At 39.7% G+C, this 23,377-nt stretch overlaps 1 long non-coding RNA gene across 2 annotated transcripts in view; it reads left to right on the top strand.

Moving 5' to 3' along the window:
• Positions 1-23,377, top strand: part of LOC102456034 (uncharacterized) — a 232,765-nt gene that overhangs the window by 173,503 nt on the left and 35,885 nt on the right. The gene's annotated exons all lie outside the window — the stretch shown is intronic.

Below are 23,377 nucleotides of genomic sequence, written 5' to 3' on the forward strand. Positions count from 1 at the left end.
TATATCCTTAATTGCACTTATGTACATGCTTAATTGAGTAGCTCCCCAAGAAAACAAAGCTAGTCATCAGGTGTGGCAATAATCACGTGCATATTAAGTCTATGTAGAATTGGGGCCAAAAAAGATTGTTATATTGTCAAATATAAGTTGACAAATATAAGTTGACAGAATAAGTTGGTGGGAGAAAACAAATTTCATATTGTTTGTTTCCACCTTTTACAGATAATGCCTACTGGATATTATACGGTGGATGGACGATGAGAAATACAAACATATTAAAATAGATATATAATGTAAATGAGTAAGTCCAAGAGGCTGAGAATATTTTTGCCACAGATGTCAACATCAGTGTTTAGTCTAACTTCCCTCTTGTTTCCTTTCATCAACTCAAAGATAAAATGTTTCAAAAGCTGCAAGGAAAAACATTTACAAATGTTTGTACAGTATAAGCCTTTTTAATTTAAAATGAGTTTTGGTTCCTCTCACTACCTTCTGCCCCACAATAATGTAGTTTAATAGTGAAATTTTACTCTCTTCTGTTACTTGTGTATTAACTTAGGGCATGTCTACAGGAGGAAATAATAACTCCCAAAATAACTATTTCAAAATAAGCTTATTCCCCAGGAAAGCAGGAGTACAGATTTTGAAATAACCAACCTGTTATTTCGAAATAACAGCTTTGGTAGTGTGGACACTCTGCTTATTATTTCAAAACAAAGGGGGTTATTTCAAAATAACTCCCTACTATAGATCAGGGCTTATTGGAAGGATTAGTAGGATACACACATTTTGTACTGGGGAAAAAAGAAACCTCTAATTGCCTAGAGTAGTTAGAGAACCAGGTGCCATAACCATAACATTATTTTAACTGTATAGAATGCTTTAGAGTGGAGTTTAGGTGAGATGGTAAAGGCAGTTGAGACTGACTATGTTCGAAACTTCCTGGGCAAAAAGGTATATATGAGAAACCACTTTACAGCAGAAGAGGAACAGACTATATGAGTACATATACATAGCAGGGCTAAATCCAAAACAGGCTACACAACTTGAGCTATGTCAATTGCGTAGCTTAAGTCGAAATTCGTAGCTTATTTTGAAACGTAGCTTTTTCAGATTTAGGCGCTGTCTACGCAGCAGGAAATCTGAGAGACAGCTCTCTTCTCTGACTTCCCTTACTTGTCATAAAATGAGGGTTACAGGAGTCGGAGTAAGAAGTCCTCCAGCTTACGTTATTTTGACATAACGTCAAAGTAGTATAGATGCATACTATGTTATTTCAGAATAATGCCAGTTATTCTGAAATAACACAGCTGTGTCGATGTACTCTTTCTGACCTAGAACAGGAGAAGTAAAGCCCTGCCTTGTGGAGATCCTTCTGGATATATAGAAAAAACTCTGAGCAGTCATGTGGTTATAAGATTCGCGCTCTGGACTAATTACGACAGAAGAAGAAAATGGTAGTTGGGTGAAGTGTAAGAAGATGTCAGATTTAGGATCCTACATAGTGGTTTAGGGCTCTTTTTGTCAGGTGCTGGACCCATTATAGAATATTTTCTGCTGACTCTCAGTGACCACTTACCACTTGTTAATTCCAAGTCGGGAGTAAGAATGAGAGGGGGAAACTGTTGACTAGATCAGAAACACCATCTGAGAGGAAACTCTGGGAGCAAGCCAAAGCAAGCTTAGCTTTGTGATGTTACTTAAGATAGTAATAGAGCAAACATCAGGAAGGGTTCAGTTCCAGTCACTAAACTGCTGCGTGTGTCTTGGACAGGCCAAGAAAGTGAGGTGGAGACTCAGCCCATTCACACAAGACTTTTAGAGAGATTGTGCCAAAACACTACATTAAATTAGCCACCTGTGGAGATCACTAAACTTTGACATTTGTTGAGATGGAGTGAGTATCTTCCCTTACAGCCATCATGTGATTCTACATTATGTTAAGATTGTTGCATGTTTTGAATATCTAAGAAGTTTAAGTTTATCACATTCTGATTCAGTATTTAGATGGGTTTATATTTTTGTCTCAGCTTCCTAGATTGCAGATCATCTGTCTTTTATATTTAGTGTCAGTAGGCTAAAGACCCCTACTCCCCAAAACTCACATATGAATACACATTTTCATTATTTTCTCCATCAAGGAAAATACAAAGCCTATGTATAACATACATACTATGCAAAGGTATTAACATAATCATACTGATAAGAAAAGAAAAAGGGAAGAAGATTAAACATGAGTGTCAAGTGTATCCCTCTTGCAACTGCACTGTTACGTTACATCATGAATGAATTTAACTTGGAGACTAAACATTCTAAACACGATTTCTCAAAACAGAAAAATACAAGGATTGAAAGGACACTTGTTTTGATGAGGTAAGAACACCCTAGAAGTGTACTCTCATGAGTAAATATAGCATCAACTTGAATATAAACTTTGCTTTATTTCTTTCTCACTCAAAGAATAAGAAGAGGAGAAGTCTGTAAGGTTTGTATGTTGCTAAGCTGTTACTCAGAGTAGACTGGAGGTGAATTTTTGCTACAGAAGGAAGAGAAGCTGAGGCCTAGTCTACACTCTGTCCCCCTCTCATGTCGATCTGAGTTAGGCACTTAAGCTACACCAATAGCGTAGCTGAAGTCAACATATTTACCTCTGTGTCTTCGATGTGGTAAGGTCAGCAGGGGCCAGTATGAGCTGTGTGCTTGTGCAGCCACTCAGGAGTAAAAATACTGCCCATCTGATTAGCAGAGCACCCACAGCTAGGTTTTTTTGTTTTCGCTAGTGGTGCGCAGTCATACCATGCTTCAGTGCACATAAAAAGTGTACTCTGCACATGGATAGAACAGATTAGAGGGAACCTTGGTGGGGGCTCCTATCAACTCTGCCTACTCTTCTCTTCCTAATGGACTACCAGAGTCAACGGGTAGTTCCCAAGGTCAATTCATTATGTCTAAGCAGATGCGATAAATTGACCACCTGTGTATCAATCACTGTATCATCAATCACCCATGTAGTGAAGATAAGCCCTGAGATAAAAGGTTTCTAGAGGTAAAGTTGCCGTGAAGCTACTTGTGGGCAGAATCCTTTATCATAGTTTTTCTTTCCTGACCTAGCTAGAAAACTAACAGAATCCAGACTCAGTGCATATATAATATAAGATTAGTGACTGTAAAGAAACAGAACCACAAGAGAACGCACAACCTTCAGGGGAAACAGCTGTAGCTAGAAGCCATCATGTGCCTTGCCCATGAACTATCAGAAGTAGGAAGGATTTTTTTTCTTAGGGATAGAATTGCACAATTGATAGGGTATATATTATGGAATGTGTACTAGGATGAGGGTTGGGGAATGAAGATTTTGACTAGGGCAGCTTAAGGTATCAGCCACTCTGGAGACTTAAGACTGCTCTTGACAAATCAATTATTCAGTACAGAAGAACAAATAATATGACCAAGCATTGTGGACACAATCTTGTCTGTCTAAGACTGAGAAACAGTATTTTTGAAAACAGATACCAAAATGTACCATCATTTCATAAGGAAAATACTTCAATATTGTTCATTAGCAATTTTTGACTGTTACAATATTAAATGGATATTGATATTTGATGTTATTCATCTGTGTAAACATCCAGAAACACTACATTTAAGAAATAATAAAAGGGATGTTTGAAAATATGGTTATGCTCTGGAAACTCCTGCAAAATTCAACTTGGGATTTGAAGGTTAAGCTCGGTTCCTTCCTGAATCAAAAGCAGCAGTAAAGGGTCTTCAGAGTAAATTATGTCCTTAGTAAAATGAGTGTTATCTCCCTTTTCTCCATTGCTTTTACACAAGTCAAATTGTTTGGCCCTGTATTTGAAACATAATGATTTTGCTGAAGCAGAGCTACCAACTCCCTACCATAAATATGTTGGCCTCAGTGTACATGGTGGAGATGGGGGAGAAATAAAGTATTTTTTCCCTAAATAAGCAGATATATTTAAGTTATATGGAGGAATCAGGATAACTGAGTAACTATACTTCAAAGAATCTTATTCTAAATAAGTAGAACATTGCCAGACATGGTCAGATTGAGGAATGGGACTACAGGTTGGACCCTCCTGGTCCAGCATAGTCAAGGCCTGGCCAGTCCCAAATGAGAGAATTTGCTGGACCAGGAGAGGTCTGATGCCAATGTCCCCCAACCTCATCACTTACTGCCAGAATCAGCCGCTGGTCAGTTTTAGCAGCGGCTGACTTGGGAACGCCTAGGGCAGAGCAGCTGGGGTGCTGCTGGGTTGCTCCCATAGTGCCGCCGCTCGGCGCTGCGGGACCAACCCGGCAGCACTTCAGCTGCTCTTCCCCGGCTTCCCCGATTCAGCTGCTGGTCAATTTCAGGAGTGGCTGAATCAGGAAGCTGGGTGTAGAGCAGCTCCAATTGTCTGACAGCCAGAACACTTCCGGGTTCCTGATGGTGCCGGACCATCAGGGGTGCCGGACCAATGGAGTTTTACTGTATTTGGAATATGACCAAATGTGGAAGTCCTTTTACACAAACTTCCCAGTTCATCCAATGAAAATTTCCCTTAAATAAGAACAAAAGCCCAGATTCTAAAGTAAAAGTTGGAAGTACAGAGAGCCCCAATGAAACCTGGAGCTCATTGCAAGACTGGAACCAAAATAGGAATTTCAGAAATGTAGGGTTAAATTCCATAAATGAAAAAGAAAGAGTAGAATCCTAGCCTCAGTGAAGTCATTGAAACTATGATGTAACTTAAGAATTCTCTGTACTTAAGATACAGTATTTCATTATATATCGTCTTTGGTGGGAGGCTGAAAACTGTTGATGTTAGCAACATTTATTGCTTTCTTTTCTTAAGGATACTCTACCTTTTCAGTATATTCATATTAAAATTAAACAGCACTAATTATAGATAGGATTCTTACTACCAGGCCTCAATATTGTATTGCTTCTTTAGAAAGCCGTTCTTTGCTCACATCTTGAATAATGGGTGGTGATGTGGTCACTACATCTCCGAGATATATTGGAATTGGAAAAGATTCAGAAAAGGGCAACAAAAATGAGTAGAGGTATGGAATGGCTTCTACGAGGAGAGTTTAATAAGACTGGTACTTCTGACATGGAAAAGAGACAACTGAATTCTGGGGGGGGGAGGTGCAATATGATAGAGGTTTATAAAATCATGACTGGTGTTGAGAAAATAAATAAAGAATAGGTATGTATTTCTTCTCATAATATAAGAACTAAGGATTACCAAATGAAATGTATAGAGAGCATGTTTAAAACAAACATAAGCAATTATTTATTCACACAACACTGTCAACCTGTAGAACTCTCTGCCAGAAGATGCTGTGAAGGCCAAGATGATAGGGTTCAAAAAAAGAACTAAATACATTTATGGAGTGCAGGTTCATTGATGGCTTTTAGCCAAGATGAGCCCTCTGGGGTACCTGGTATTGGCCACTGCCACAAGATAGGATACTGGACTAGATAGACCTTTGGTATGACTAAGTATACTCATTCTTATGTTCTTAAGCTGACCTTAATTCTTGACTGTAAACCCAAGCCTGTTCATATACAACCAGTTCAATACCTTGCCGATTATAATTGTTTAGGCACAAAATAACATCAACGCAGCAGTATAGGGAAGCTATCCTCATGGCTAGAGCCTATCTCAGTACAAAATTGGTATCTGCATCTGAAAAAAATCTTTAGATACCCGCATCCAGATCCACAGATGAAGATATCTGCAGATATAAAGCAGATATCCACAAATTTGTATGTTGCTAGATACAAAATTTGTATCCACATACGCTTCCACATTGGCAAAAATGAGCTGGAGATATCTGTGAATATGTAGAACTCTACTAATGCCCCTTCATGGATGTCATCTAAAATCCAGAGATTTGTTTTCAGAACTTAGCCATATAAATCTTGAGAAACAGAACTATAAACCTATTTGAGAGTGTTTCCATCTTCCACAGGAAAGCTTATTTGCAGCTTTGTGCATAACAATACTGATGACCCACCAATTTTTCTTATATCTTACTGTACTCTTAGTGCAATATCTTTTACTATTTCAGAGGTAGATGGGAAATCACTTTTCTGTTTCTTCTAATTACCTCAAATACTCCTCTTATGCAAGTAAAAAGTTGGATATTGTTACAATCCTGGAGTCAAACAGGTGACCGGGCAAGGATTTTTTTTAATCTTGTAGCATTCCTCCCTACCCCCATTTTTCTGATGTATGAAAAAATAAGAGTGGTGTTTTGTCTCCCTTCCCACATACATTTTTCTTCTTTTCCCCATGTTAGGAATAACTACAATATTGAATCTTTAATAGAAGTCATTTATCCAAAATGTTGATTAGAAACTGAAATTAAGTATTAAGAAAAAAATGAAAGCAAAACCAAACCAAACCAAAACAAGAGCCTCCATACTTTGTTGTTCCCTTCAGGTGGATCTGAGTGCATTTTCTCAAAATGGAGGTCACAATGGTATGTCAGAACCTATTTTTGTCCAGCCAGATTATTTTCTTATGTAAAACTCATGAAAAGTAATTAAGGAAAATTATATAAGGTGCCTATCTCTAATATTAGGTACCTAAATTCTTTTTAAAAATTAGGACTAAATATTTCAGGTAGCCCAAGAAGAAACATTGGAGTCTATAAGTGTGATCTCAATAATTACCAGATAGGAAAAATGTATGTACACTTGTGCATGCAACACCAGAGCAAGAAAGAGATTGCACCTTTGCTCAATTCTATAATAGCATCAACAGCAGATGGAACACTTTGTTTAAAATTATATATTCTGTGAAATAGTTAGTCATCTTTATAGTCCCAGTTATGGGGTTCTCATGAGATAATTATACAATATGAGCAGTACTCCATTTGATCACAACCTTGCTTTCATCTAAGTCATTGTTTAAACTGAGTTTGGGTATTTTACATATTTTTAATATGCATCCATATGTGCCTGGATGCATGCACATAAACACATGTAAATTGAAAAGCATTTCGATAATATCAACTAAATAAAAATGAATTACAAATTTTGATTAGAATATGTTGAAATACTGGTGTGAGATGTGTTATTAAATTAGTGCTTTGGATTAAAATTTGTAAAGCTACGGAGAGAGATGTCCACAAAACTGTGAGAGATTCAAATAGTTTATTCACCTTGGCTGTGTCTACACTGGCCACATAACCCGTAATAGCTATGGAAATGAGAGAAGTCAGAATAGGGAAATGCGCGGGGGATTTAAATATCCCCCGCGAGATTTAAATAAGCATGGCCGCCGCTTTTTTCCGGGTTGGGTAAAAGCCGGAAAAGAGCGTCCAGACTGGCGCGATCCTCCGGAATAAAGCCCTATTCCGGAGGATCTCTTATTCCTACTTGCAAATTGGGTAGCTTATTTTGAGTGTATTTCGAAATAGCTTATTTTGTAATTTGGTATTATCCACACAGCACCAAATTTTGAAATAAACCGCTATTCTGAAATGGCCCTTAATCCTTATAGAATGAGATTTATAGGGAAGTCAGAATAGCACGCCCATTACTTCGAAAAATATTTTGAAATAACAGGTGTGCTGTCAAGACGTGGAATAGCTATTTGGGGATACCTTATTATGGAAATTTGTATCTGAATTCAAACATCCAGGGCCAGAGCACCTTCCCACTTCACTTTCTAGCTCTACAAAACACACACATACAATTCAGTTCACAAACTCCTTGCCAAAATATACCTTAGGGATTCATATTGTTCTTGCTATATGATAAGCTGTCTGTGGAATGAGTGAATATGTCCCTCCCACTCAGACAGCTTCAGACTGAAACTTCATTAATTAGCATTTGAAGCTTAAAAAGTTGATCTGTCAAGTAGTTTCAAATTGGTGATACTCAAACTGGTTCGGATTCCCCCAATTGCAGCCCTATTCCTCATTTTCACATTGTATTCTTCATACAAGTGTTAATTATGTAGATGAAAGCCAACTTTTCTTAATTCAGCTGTTCTTACATAAACAAAAGGAAGGGGAGAGAGGGAGGAATATGTGTGAAAATTGCCAAAAGGGAAATGTGTGACTTTGAGGGAAATAAAACAAAGCAATGGTTGATGTAGTACAGATAATAAAAATTAAAAAAAGTTCTAATGTAAATGGATTTTGTTATGCAAATTGTATCATCAGAATATGTTTAAAATCAGATTTCAAGTCATGCCAGATTGTCTGTTGTGACTGGTAAAGTTGATGAGAAAAGCCTCTTTATTTCCATAGTTTATAGTGACTTTAGAAAAATTGTATCTTTTGTACTAACAAGATGTAGTCAGTGTTTAGGTTAATGGGCAAGGACTTAAGGAAAACTCATTAAGATGAATCTGTACTGCTGTGGGACTCCCTCAGATGGGTGACAGCTTAATTACAAATAATGTGATTTATGTAATCAATAGACAAATATTAAAAAACAGTGTGTGTCCCTTTTAAAACCTAGTTTATATAATGTATGGTGTATTCACATGTGCCTACATGCATAGTAGGAATGTTAATGGATTGTTGTTACCTCAGATAGGTAGTAAACAGACCTACAATATGAATATCCAAAACCATTTGGTAATTAATTCTTGTTGTTATTTTAAATGATAAAAAATCATGAAATGGGGAAATGAAAGTACTGACAGTAACACTAATTTAGACACGTTGCCCATTCTGTATGATGGTCATTCTCTGGTCAAAGTTGAAGTTCAACTGTCTTCCTATATAAGCCCAATTTTCCAACTCTCCTTCAAATACTGCAAAACACACTTTAACCAATAACATATCAACTGCTACATTTCATCCTGGGAGATAATGTTTTTGTATGTGTACTTTTGTTTTGTTTCTTCTTGGACACTTGGTAAAATCATTAAACATAGTTTTCAATGTATGGGTTTTTTTCAGAATGTACCCATCTGTGTTTTAAAATTGTTCCTAATTTTTTGGTTTCTCATTATAACTCTAATATGGATTGATCTGTATTCTCCACATTTGTTTAGATGTCCTTATAAACGAGAAGTGCAATTTAGGGAGCAAGTATTGTTTCTCTTTTGGGGAACAGGTGAGATGGTAATTGTGAAGTTATATAGAAAAAAATATTAATTTGATGCTCATAGGATTGGGTTGTAAGTAACTGAACAAGGAAGCTGGGGAAGGGATTGAGAGTGGAACAGGAGGTGTTCTTACTCTACAGGTCAAACAGGTGAAAAGACTGTGCAGAAAATTGTTCCATGGCTCAACCGTGTTATGAGGTAGACAATGGAATGGAGAGGAATGCATCCCACAATGGGTAGCAGAAGCTGACAAGTGACTTGTGATCACTTAATACTCCAAGAGGCATTATGCTTGTAAGTGCCTTTCACAGTTCTAGACCACCTAGTACGTCATTGGTGTCTAAATGTCCTGGTCTAACCCCTGTATGTATTATACAGGACCAACACTACCTGATGTAATAAGATGAGGGCCTGAAATATAAGTCCATGTATAACAGACCTAGCGTGACACCTGAAGCCTAGCCAGTATTGATCAAGAGTTTGCTAATATAAAGTAAAGTTGAGCTGTGAGCAAGAGGTAGGCCTCTATTCATGGAACGTGGTATGAACAGAGCTAATAGTATTTTACATCTGTGCTTATTACCAATTAGTGTAAAGCACTAATTGGTACTAGGCACATGTTGAAAGCACATTCCACAGGGATGGTAACAACACTTCATTAAGAAGCACCTTGGTATCCACACACTCCCCACAGACAATGGGGACATAATGACCCAGGTTCAGGATAGGGTTTTAAATGACAGCATGATGGATAGCAATGTTCTGATCAAACCACCAAGTGTTGTAAGGTGATGGGTGGTAACTAAGTAACATCAGAAGATGGCAGAAATGACTTATAGATTTTTTTTTTGAACCTGTTGTATAAAACTGTCTTTGTCCAGCCTAGGGGGGTAGTGAGATCTCGGTCAGGGGGTTACATATGCAAAGTGGTTTGGTAGAATCTACTGACAAATATTCCTATACTTTGTTGGACAATAAACCTAGATGGTGCGTCTGATCATTATCTGATTTTTGGAACTTTGGGGACTCTCTGACGGTAGGTCTACACTACAGTGCTAATTCGAACTAACTTAGTTCGAATTAGTTAATTCAAACTAAGCTAATTCGAACTAACGCATCCAGACTAAAATACTAGTTCGAATTAGCGTTTTGCTAATTCGAAATAGCTTGTCCACACAGAGTGGACCCTGAACTGGGGTTAAGGATGGCCGGAAGCAGTGCTGGCAGGGCATCAGATGAGGACTTAGAGCATGGAGCTGCTGTCTCAGGCTAGCCGAGGGCTGTGCTTAAAGGGACCCGACCCCCACCCTGGACAGACAGTTCTCAGGGGTGTCCCGCTTGCAAAGCAGTCCTGGCTTGGATTGCCTGGAGTACCCACATTGGGCATATCACAGCACTCGACCATCAGACCGGCTGCACTTGCCGCAGGCTGCCATCTGGGGAGAGTGGGCAATTGGGGGGCTGCAGTAGAGGTTCCACCCCCAGAAGCCCACAGAGCCAGTCCAGTCCTCCCCATCGGGGGCTTGTACCCCATTCCTCCCTCACTTCCTTCCTCTTACCCCTCCCTAGCCCTCCTTCCTGATGTACAAAATAAAGGAGAATTGTGTTCAAAAATAGAATCTCTCTTTATTGAACAAAACTGGGGGAGACTGGGAAAATGAGGTGGGAGAGGGGAAGAGAGAGGGTGGGAGAGGGGGGGCAACTACAATGATGAGGGGTTTGGAACAGGTCCCATATGAAGAGAGGCTAAAGAGACTGGGACTTTTCAGCTTAGAAAAGAGGAGATGGAGGGGGGATAGACTAGAGGTCTAATAAAGCATGAGTGGGCTGGAGAGGGTGCATACAGAAAAGTTCTTCATTAGTTCCCATAACAGAAGGACTAGAGGACACCAAAGGAAAGGAATGGGTAGCAGGCTTCAAACTAATAACAGAAAGTTCTTCTTCACAAAGCAAATAGTCAACCTGTGGAACTCCTTGCTGCAGGAGGCTGTGAAGGCTAGAACTAGAACAGAGTTTAAAGGGAAGTGAGATCAAGTCATGGAGGTTGGGTCCATGGAGTGGTATTAGCCAGGGGGTAGGAGTGGTGTCCCTGCCTGAAGTTTGTGGAAGGCTAGAGAGGGATGGCATGAGACAAATGGCTTGGTCACTGTCTTTGGTCCATCCCCCTCCAGGGTCCCTAGGGTTGGCCGCTGTTGGCAGACAGGCTACTGGGCTAGATGGACCTTTGGTCTGACCCAGTACGGCCATTCTAAGCTCAGGGCTCAGGGTCGGGGGTCTCAGTGGACCACCTTAATTTTCATGCACACCTGCTCCTGGGTGGCCAGGCTGGCAGCTCTCCTGCCCTAGATGGCCACTTTCCTGCGCCTAGTGCGGAGGTCGTGGACGAGGTCCACGATGTCTGCACTGGACCAGGCGGGTGCCCACCTCTTGCGGTCCTGGGCAAGCTTCCGGGAGCCGCCAGCCTGGTCCTGGGAAGAGGGGGAGAGCTGGGGGGCATCGGGTGGCTGGCTCGAGCCGTGCCAGGTACAGGGTCTGCTGGCTGGGTGCTGGCAGGCTTGCACCTGGCACTGGCACCGTAGCCAGCCCGTGCCCCTTTAAGCGGTCCGGGGCCGGGAGGGGGGCAATAGAGTTTCCCTGCTGTTGGCCAGAGTGGCCACCAGAGAAACCTGGGGAGGGCTAGCCTCCCACTAGTTCGAATTAAGGGGCTACACACCCCTTAATTTGAACTAGTAAGTTCGAACTAGACTTAGTCCTCGTAAAATGAGGTTTACCTAGTTCGAACTAAGTGCTCTGCTAGTTCGAATTAAGTTTGAAGTAGCGGAGTGCTAGTGTAGCGCCTATCAAAGTTAATTTGAACTAACGTCCGTTAGTTCGAATTAACTTTGTCATGTAGACATACCCTGAGTCTGCTGTGCTGTCTATTTGAGCAAAGTCAACACAACACACGGGGAGCATGCATGCAGCTGAATAGTTATCATCATTGGACAAAGCAAGAGACCTGTCAGGACACCACACCGATGAGTTCTGACAACCACATAGGAAATACTCTGATCCAAGGATTTCCACAAAAATGTTTGGAGAAAAGTGAAATTAAAAAGGATAGAAATACAAGGCAAATTCCCTTTATCACAGACAATCTGCATGCCCTTAATAGATTCCAGTTTGATTATTTAGTCTTTTTTTTAATGTTTAAAAGTCAGTGAACTATCCTTAGTAGTTGATTAAAGATTAAGTCATGTCATTAATCTTCAGGAATACATGGCATCTCTAATTATTCCACCATTGTCAGTGAATATTCACAGATGGTACTTTAGGCAGAAGTTGGACTTCAAGTCCAACCTTTTTATGTACTTTATATGCAACATATCCTAAATGCTTTACTCTTTGTTTTAGAGGATGTATCAGTAGAAAAACCAGGTACTAACTGTGCTTACTGGAATGGGTGGGTGTGGGACCAGGCTGAGGTAACAGAGATCATGCATTATAGCTTTGCATTGATGAGTTCCTTTCTTCTTCCACAAAGCTGATCGCTAATGAAAAGGTTCCTTTGAACATTCTGCTGTGATGTGCAATGTGTTAGCTCTGCATGAGTCATCAAGCTAAAGATAATTTAAAAAAAATATTTTTAGTAAATCAAAGCAAGGAAAATCTATTTATTTTAGTTCAAGAAAAACTTGTAGTCCAATCCTGCACTTATATTCTGTTCTACCTAACTGAACTCAATGGCTACGTCTACACTGGCCCCTCTTCCGGAAGGGGCATGTAAATTTCACGAGTCGTCGTAGGGAAATCCGCGGGGGATTTAAATATCCCCCGCGGCATTTAAATAAAAATGTCCGCCGCTTTTTTCCGGCTTTTAAAAAAGCCGGAAAAGAGCGTCTAGACTGGCCCCGATCCTCCGGAAAAAGTGCCCTTTTCCGGAGGCTCTTATTCCTACTTTGAATAGGAATAAGAGGAATAGGAATAAGAGCCTCCGGAAAAGGGCACTTTTTCCGGAGGATCGGGGCCAGTCTAGACGCTCTTTTCCGGCTTTTTTAAAAGCCGGAAAAAAGCGGCGGACATTTTTATTTAAATGCCGCGGGGGATATTTAAATCCCCCGCGGATTTCCCTACGACGACTCGTGAAATTTACATGCCCCTTCCGGAAGAGGGGCCAGTGTAGACGTAGCCCACGGGTCTATGTGGGGTTTAGGTTCAGAATTGAATTTCATTCTTAATAGTAAAAATATGGTAGATTTGATTATGTTCTTTTTTTGCTTCTCATTGAGCGTATGTAGAGGGGTACCACAAAATGTTTCTATACATAATTTGGCACATTATAATGACCTGACTTTTAGAAATCAGTGGGAGCAGAGGGTGCACAGTGTGACATGTTCCCCCTGGAGTGCCATCTGAAGCTGGGGTACCACTGAGCCCTCAAATCCACCAGCCTAACTGATGGTAGAGGAAGTCTGACAGATTCTTTAGACACAAGTTGCATTTACTTCATAGCTAGAGTTTCTCAGGTCTCTAAGCAGAAGCTAGAAATCCCATTAGCCTTGGTTTTTCACTTTTCCCAGTTCAGCCTTTATTGCTTGGGTGTTTCCAGGAGTCGTCTTGTGGATATAGCTTTATCACATGGTGAGAACCCTTTATTCCAAAACTCAGTTTGTGGGAAAACACTGATATTCCGAGATAGGTTTCAGAGACATATGGCCTGGTCTCATGATCTTGTGGAGTCATAGTGAGCATTACTTATAGGCTGTCTGGAGCATTCTCAGGAAGGCTCATCAGCTGTAAGATAAGCTTCTCCTAAGGCATATTGTTTTTCCTGATGTCTCTTATACTGAATGTCCTTCCCCACCTACTATCTAGACTTGAAAGCATTTTGCCTAGTGGGTGTCATCCAGATGTAACTACATTTGAAACACAGATACATAGTCAATATTCATAACTTCATATACAAAAACAATACTTCTATATAAATAGGATAATTGCACCGAACAAATCATAACTTTTCCAATGACAGCTCACATGACACATCTTGTACAAAATGCACCATATGTATGCCATCAGTGTAGAATTATAAAATGACTGTGATGATCATGGGGTACAGTGGCACATGCAGCATCTTTCAAAATTATTCCCAAGTGTTCTATTTCTGGAACAACTGGTACCTCTTCAAGAAATGCAGTGGTGCAGTGCAAACATTGATCTGTAGCCAACATACCCCACTTTTTTTTTCTCCATAAGATGAATAGCTGATGGATCCATGGGCTGACCCATGCCCTTTACATAATTGTAAACTCCTCTGTTTATCTCTAAATGCTCTTGGAACAACATGGGTTGTTTTGACCCATGCATTGGCACCATAAATTCTTTTCCTTGCCTTGCAAAGTAGAATGACAGTAGCACTGCTGCATCCTTGACACAGTTCCATAGTAATGGGGCCACAATAAGTACTTACATTGATTTTGGTCTGTCATCTTTACACAAAATCAATGTGTGAGATCTACCCTTCTTTTTCAATACAGATTACTCTGGTAGCTTCTAATCAGCTAGAGGCTGCTTGTCAAAACAATTTTCTCTGAAGCGCCAGGGTTTCACTGTGAATCTAGCATTTCCAAGCTTATGAATCTCTACTATTACTCCCAGGGTTTCCAAAACAAATGTTTCTGAAACAACTCTTATTGTATCCAAGAATTTACTGTGCTAACCAGATATAAGATGTCATGTGTTGACATTTTATATATATAACAGTAAGATTTTATCGCTCATTAATTCTCACAGGCCACATTCATCTGAATTCAGATTACTACTCTCAAAATATGAGATGAGGCCCAGAGAGTATGTACAACATATTTCTTCAGGGGTATCCATAAGGAATGTCCAACTAGATAATTTTTTTTAACTTTATAAGCCATGTTACTTCAGCTAGAAAAGCTGCTATCAGAGCTAATAGGAATAAAATATTGCTTAAATATTTTATTTAATAATAAAATAAAAGATCTAATAGGAATAAAATAGGAATAAAATATTGCTTAAATAATGATAAATTAGTTCCACAATGAACATTTGAGGTGGCATAAATGTATTTATTTTTTTACCTGGAAGAGCTGCTGTTAGCTTATGTAGGAGATTTCCTAGCTGACTTTGTATAGCAAATGAGTAAAATGTGAATACAGATATGTGGGAAGGGTTTACAGACTGCTGATTTTGCTGAATATTGAGGAATAGCCTTTGTGCATTTCCTTAGTGGATCCTTAACAGCCTAGAAGGGAAGCAAGACTTTGGCTAGGACAGAGCTGTGATTTTTAGATTGGACAGTTTTTGCTGTATGCTTTGTGTGTGGCTTTATGCAGATTCATGACCAATGGGTGACACACTATACCATTAAAACAGAAGCTCAATTTCTTATATGAAATATGGCACCAACTGCAGGCTTTTCCTGAAAGCCTAACTGCTCTTTCGCTTCCAGCTTGCCCTGAATGGATGGTGGAATTTTTAGTAAATGTTTGAATTATTGCTTTTAAGATGGAACAATTCGCATGACTATACCAACTGCCACTTTTTTGACAAATTACACTAATGCAAGCCATTAGTAAACTGTGCCCTAGGTTTTTCACTGGTCCCTGGTAGCCCTCAGGAAATCATTATAAATAAGTGGAGAAGAATATGACATGAGAGGGATTTATGAGTAGCTGAAGTAAAGAAAAACAACCGTCTGCTCTGAAATCAGGAAGCATCCAAGGAGAAAGGAAATTTTGTATTTTTAAAAAAGAGGGATTATAATACAAAATGGCAATTTTTAATATGCTTCCTGAACATTTACTTTGGTCATTTGCCAATAGACTTGTCAAGATCTTCCCCTTTATCTGCACTTTAAACAAATACTAGGACCAGATGGAGGTAACACTCAGGTCATAACAGTAACTTAACCAGCGTCTCAAAGGAAGATACTTCCATTTAGACAATCCAGACATGTTTCACTTGACTTCAAGGGTTGCGCTTAAACATCCCTAGTGAGATTCTAATATGCAGCTTGATCCTTAAGAGATATTGTTCAGATACATAGTACTTACAAAGAGAAAAGCAATACTAGTATCTGACCTTTGTTTTCTTTAAGGTGAATAAAAATGAAAAGTAGATTACATGAGTGGAGGTTTTGTTTTAAAGTTCAATAGGCTGCAGATATTGATAGAATGGATAAGCTCATGAGACTGCAGGAAATATTTTTTTCATTCTGAAATGAAATATTTATTTTGACTTTTGCACTCTGTACTATAGAATTCAAAAGTAAATGTACTTTATCTGGCTATTTAAAGTTTATTAACAGGAGACCAAAACCAATGATGTTCTGGGTCACCTCCCTCACCTATGTATTTTCTCCCACTATGGGTTATGAAGATTGTCAGGTGAGATTTTAAAGTGTGATTGTTCCAATCTTGGCTTCTTGGCTGGGGTGAGACTCAGACACAGATTGGGATATGCATAATGGAAGCGAGATTCCTTTCCCCTTAAACTTTCTGACTGAGTGGTGGAGGCTGCCTCTGAGGTCATGAAGTTGCCCCACAGAGCAAGAAGTAGAATGGAACATCCCGATTAAGAAGGTGGATTGTCAAGCTTGCTTCATGCGGGAAGACTTGAAGAGCTTTGGACGAAGAAGTCCTATGTTTTTTAAGGAAACTAATCTTTGCAGAGCTGGGGACAGCTTATCTAATTTACCATATAAAAGATTTTAATTGATTACAATTATAGCTTTACTAAATGACAAACAATGTGTTTGTTTATAACCATTGCTATAGTGTTTATTAACCAAAATCTGAGTGGCTCACACTGATTAATGGATTAAGCTTCATGATAATTTGGGAGGAAAGGAAATATTATTATTGCCATTTCATAAATGTTGAAAGTAAAAGGCTTCTCTACAGTAAGGGTGATATGAACTGCAAAAATGTGATTTATAAAGTGCATTGTCACAGATTAACTAATCCATGAAGAGCCTGCTGGTGTGGAATAAAAGTTTTAGAGCATTTTAATTTAGTACTATTGTTTCACACTAACTATGTTAAAGTACACCGGAATACTTTTAGTGTGGACTAATAAGGTCTACACAGACCAATTAATACATAATAAGTTAGTGTGCTTTGCAAATCATACCTCTGTAATATGCAGAACCCCTGTGCAGATATGCCCCTGTCAATTAAATGATTTACTTAAGGTCACATGGGCCAGAGTTTTCAAGTAGACTTAATTACCCATAATGCATCATGCCCCCAGAACTCTCATAAGCCAATAGCGCTTCTAACCCATGGAATTGTGTTTAACATGGCAAAGGTAATCTGCCAGGATACCTAATTTACCAAGAAAAATGAGAACATGAGGTACTTAAACTAGAACTTCAGTGAGACACAAAAGTGATATTTTACAACTGAAATATCTGGATTTGGGCCAAACTTATTTTATTTATTTATGTATTTATTTTAATTAAAAATGTGCTCTGAGAAGTGGGGAGCATTTTCCAAACAGTTCTAAGTGGAGATTTCATTGAATTCCAATCTTGGGCTCTAACCTTGGGTCGTGCTTTCTCTATGTGTTTGTCCACTCTTACTCAGATACAGAGGGGCATGTTTCCAGCAAATCCACTGTAATAGATTTTTTTTTCCACTGGAAGGTGATAGCTAGGATACCGGGAGCATGACATGCAAAACCTGGACACCACAGAGCACATCTCAGGTGGGTTTGGTAGATGTGAAGTGGTGGCCTAAGGAAGAGACAGTGCCATGAGTACATTAATCAGTGGTGTGTTTATTCTGAGAAGGAGAGTAGTGTGTGGCAGTATCCACAGAGCTCAACTGCTATAACTTCTGTTTGAAGTAGCAGAAGGATGCTATTCACTTCTGTTTCTGAAGTTTATTGGTGTACAGCCCCAGGGCTTGGCTTGTTTGCTGAGGAAAAGTTTAATAATCTGTATTTGGGAATTACATAAACTTTGGGGACTCAGAAAAAAAAAAAAAAAAGTATTCTGAGCAATTTGTATTTTTTGCTTGTTTGTTTACCAGTACCATCAAAGCTTTTTCATAAGGCTTCCCTCCTTTAAGACTGAAATATAACAAAATCTCACAAGCATTATATTTCTCTTAAGGAGCATTATCTTCATTTTATTTGAAAAGGGAAAGCACTTCATTTTAGGTAATAGATGATTTAGGGTTTAAGCGATTGATCTATGATCATGCATTGATCTTTATTATGCAGCTGCAGCATATACAGTATGGCTACGTCTACACTGGCCCCTTTTCCGGAAGGGGCATGTAAATTTCACCAGTCGTCGTAGGGAAATCCGCGGGGGATTTAAATATCCCCCGCGGCATTTAAATAAAAATGTCCGCCGCTTTTTTCCGGCTTTTAAAAAAGCCGGAAAAGAGCGTCTACACTGGCCCCGATCCTCCGGAAAAAGTGCCCTTTTCCGGAGGGTCTTATTCAAAGTAGGAATAAGACCCTCTGGAAAAGGGCACTTTTTCCGGAGGATCGGGGCCAGTGTAGACGCTCTTTTCCGGCTTTTTTAAAAGCCGGAAAAAAGCGGCGGACATTTTTATTTAAATGCCGCGGGGGATATTTAAATCCCCCGTGGATTTCCCTATGACGACTGGTGAAATTTGCATGCCCCTTCCGGAAAAGGGGCCAGTGTAGACGTAGCCTATGTGAAATTTGTTGTCCAGGGAGGTTATCAAGTCAAGTCAAATCAAGTGGTTGGGTTTTATGAAAATTAGATAACTTTATGATAATAAATAACATTGTTAGCATTGCAAGCCAAGTAAAAGTGATATCATGCTACATGACTTCTCTGTTTCGGTCTTCACTGAGAAGTCTGGAGGTGTGCCTAACATAGTGAATACAAGCAGAGAGAGGGTAAGTTTAGAAGATAGGATACACAAAGAACAAGTTAAAAATCACTTAGGAAAGTTAGATGTCAGCAAGTCACCAGGTCCTGATGAAATGCATCGCAGGATACTCAAGGAGTTGATAGAGGAGGTATCTGAGCATTTAGCTATGATCTTTGAAAAATCATGGAAGACGGGAGATTCCAGAAGACTGGAAAAGGGCAAATATTGTGCCCATCTATAAAAAGGGGAATAAGAACAAACCAGGAAACTACAGACCGGTCAGTTTAACATCTGTCCCAGGGAAGATAATGGAGCAGATAATTAAGGAAATCATATGCAAACACTTGGAAGGTAATAAAGTGATAGGGAATAGCCAGCATGGGTTTGTGAAGAACAAGTCATGCCAAACTAATCTGATAGCTTTCTTTGATAGGATAATGAGCCTTGTGGATAAGGGAGAAGCAGTGGATGTCATATACCTAGACTTTAGTAAGGCATTTGATACGGTCTCGCATGATATTCTTATTGATAAACTAGGCAAATCTAACTTAGATAGGACCACGATAAGGTGGGTGCATAATTGGCTGGATAACCGTAGTCAGAGAGTTGTTGTTAACAGTGCTAAATCCTGCTGGAAAGGGATAACAAGTGGAGTTCCGCAAGGGTCTGTTTTGGGACCTGTACTGTTCAATATCTTCATCAATGATGTAGATATTGGGATAGAGAGTACGCTTATTAAGTTTGCAGATGATACCAAACTGGTGGGGTTGCAACTTCTTTGGAGGATAGGGACATAATTCAAAATGACCTTAGCATGTTAGAGAAATGCTCAGAGGTAAACAGGATGAAATTTAATAAAGAGAAATGCAAAGTGCTCCACTTAGGAAGGAACAATCAGTTCCATACATACAAGATGGGAAGCGACTGTCTAGGAAGGAGCATGGCGGAAAGGGATCTAGGGGTCATAGTGGACCACAAGTTGAATATCAGTCAACAGTGTGATGCTGCTTCAAAAAAAGCAAATATGATTCTAGGTTGTATCAACAGGTGTGTTATAAGCAAAACTCGTGAAGTCATTCTGCCGCTCTACTCTGCACTAGTTAGGCCTAGTGTCCAGTACTGTGTCCAGTTCTGGGTGCCACATTTCAAGAAAGATGTGGAGAAATTGGAAAGGGTACAGAGAAGAGCGACAAGAATGATTAAAGGTCTAGAGAACATGACCTATGAAGCCAGGCTTCATGAACTGGGCTTGTTTAGTTTGGAAAAAAGAAGATTAAGGGGGGACATGATAGCGGTTTTCAAATATCTAAAAGGGTGTCACAAGGAGGAAGGAGAAAATTTGTTCCTCTTGGTTTCTGAGGACAGAACAAGGAGTAATGGGCTTAAAGTGCAGCAAGGGAGGTTTAGACTGGACATTAGGAAAAAATTCCTAACTGTCAGGGTGGTCAAATATTGGAATAAATTGCCAAGGGAGGTGGTGGAATCTCCCTCTCTGGAGATATTTAAGAACAGGTTAGATAGACATCTGTCATGGATGGTGTAGACAGAGCTTGGTCCTGCCTTGAGGGTGGGGGGCTGGACTCGATGACCTCTCGAGGTCCCTTCCAGTCCTATAATTCTATGATTCTATGACATAAGCTCCATTGAAGATCAAAGAAGGATTTTTTCCTTCCCTAAATACATTATGAGGGCAGATTTTTCCCCACATTTCTCTGTAAAGTAAATTTTTTGCTATTTACTGTACCTGTTTGAATAGTTAGCAGCAATGTTTATGTTACAGTGTAGGTGATAAGATACAATATTTGTGATGCTCTTCCCTGGATGCATTCATTTCAGCTGCATAACAACACATTAGTGGGTGTGTTTTTATGCAATAGTATGAAACAGTAATAGCACTCCAAGGATGAATAGTATAATGCAGACAATTTTTCCAGCAATATAAACAAGAAGTATTTATTGAAACCTACCATAAAATGGAAAAGAAAATGCAAAGCCTGTGATCACTGACCATTCTTTGCACAGGCAGACAAATCTATAAGCATTCTGCTCCCTCCTGGGGCATCCCTGATACTCAAAATGGTACACTCCATGATTCTTCACTCCTCAAGGACTTAGTGACCCACATGCGGACCAGTAGGTCCTCCGTTCTTTGTGCTCACTGCCTCCATGTAGTGATTGTGTACATAACATAATACACTGCCCCTATGGCATTACATACAATAATTGCAGGAAAACAAAGACCAACATATTAGAAAGATAAACTAACATTTATTCCAGGAAAGATAGAGATAACCTAAGGAAGGTAAAAGGGCGGCAAGAAATAGGGATAAAAGGAGAGCACAGGGGAATCAGGAAGGTTGATTAGAGGCTAAACTGAATCCTTTCTTTAATATAAAGGGTCCAAGCCCTGCCCATGTCCTGGATCACAGGGGAGTTCTACTGGGCTCAGCTAGGTGTGGGGATATGGGAGAAGGGAGAGAATAGAGTTTTGGGCCCGTTGGGGCAGAAAGCATTTCAGAAACTGTTTCTTTTTCTGGTGCTCTGCATGAATACCATCCTTCTTGGACTCAGCAAACATGTTGTATGGTCCCAGATGTGTGTGTGGTATTCTGAGCCAGGACTTGGTTGCTCTGCTTGTCATTCAGGCCCTTGGTTCAACAATCCCCTCTTCCCCGCCAGATAATTTGTGTGTCTGAAATCCAGACTAAGCTGGCAGGCTCCATTTCCCAGTCTCATTTGCTGCTGTCTGTGGAAGCTGCTTATCTCAAGCCTCCAGAATGGCAATGGATTAGGTCCAATTTTCTTTGACATATTTAATGATCTAGAGAGAAGGGTACAAAACATCTTAATTATATCCATGGATGATATGAAGATTAAGTAGAATTGCAAACATCAGTGAAGGCAGAGAAATCATTTTAAAAAATCAGGAATATGAACAGAAAATAATCTCAGGAGACTCAGTAGGGCTAAAAGGATGATAATTCATCCATGGAGGAAAAGCCATCAACAATCTAAATATTCACTGGGAGGAAGATTCCACAGAATCCTACTTAGCCACATTTTTGTTCTCTAAAGGTTTATAATTTCCTCAGGATTTTCCCTTGTGTTCCAAGGAAGCTATTTGGCTTCCTCATGACTGGCTGGTGGCTTCAGTTGAGAGAGCACTGTCCAGCATTCTTAACCCATCCTTACTTCTTCACATCCATTTAACATACTAGGAGAGATTCTCTTTTTCACCTATTATCTGTGTGCTATTTCAGTAGTATATATGGGTCAGAACTGCAAAAGGTCAGGAGAGAATTCATTCCCCCATGTAGGCACAATTTGGTCTGACATTAAGTATCTGTTTTCATGTTGTTTCCCTCAATTCCACCATATGGGGCATGCTTGAGATGGGTGTCTGTGAGTAGATTGGAAATGATAGGAAGGACCCATGCAGCTTAATTCTTCCTCTGCTTTTCCTTCCTTCTCTGGGAGCTGTGCCTTCTGATGTACCCTTCTGGAAACACTGAACAGAATTTCAAACACTAAGTGTGCAGTGTGGACAGTAATATTTTCACTGATGGGATTTATTGTGCACTACTGGCAATTGGTGCCTGTGTATGCCATTAACAAAAAGGTCTAACTGATCCATCAGAATGTGGTTCTGTTGCTGAGTATCCACAGCTACATTGTAATATGCAGTAGGGTGCAAACTTGCATTCACAGGGATATGATTGCTCTCAAAATAGTGAAGATCTTTACCATTACTAATTTCTATTTTTATACAATTGTTTATCAGATATGTTAAATATTCAGGGCTGATTTGCATTTCTATTTTCATTTACCATGAAAAGGTTTTTGGTTTTCCCTTCCGCCCCCCCCCCCCCCCCCCCCCCAACAACATTTAATGTTTTTTCCATCTCACAGTGTGAGCTGTTTGCCTTTCCTGAGGCAGTTGTCAGATGCAGGAAAGACAGGCAAGCTAGGAAATCATTAGGAAGCTGAAGTTGTGCACTGCTTTACTGTGTCAAGTTGCTTGCCTTTTTTCTTGTAATCATACAGACTCTAGGTTCTGCAAAGACCTGCATATGGAGAAGGTAGCAGGACACAGTTCTCCATTCTTTTAGCTGTATTGCTGTTTTATTAAATGAAATAATAAAATAGTACAGTTGGAACCTCTCTAGTCCGGCTCTCTCTGGTCTGGCAACATCCCTGGTCCAGCATGATTTTAGTTAACTAGATGTCCATTTATCAAAGATGTGCCAATAAAATGTGTTTACAGCCACCAGTCCTGGCTCTCGGTGTTCTGTGCTGTTATTTAGCTCTAATATACCGGTAAATATTTTCTAAGAGCCCACTAAGCCGTGGAAGTGTTGGTAATGCTGCTAGACAATATTGTCCTATGGACTGGCAAATTCTCCAGTTCGGCACCAGTCAGTCCCAATG

This window comes from Pelodiscus sinensis, chromosome 5, assembly GCF_049634645.1.
Source record: "Pelodiscus sinensis isolate JC-2024 chromosome 5, ASM4963464v1, whole genome shotgun sequence".
Taxonomy (NCBI): Eukaryota; Metazoa; Chordata; order Testudines; family Trionychidae; genus Pelodiscus; species Pelodiscus sinensis.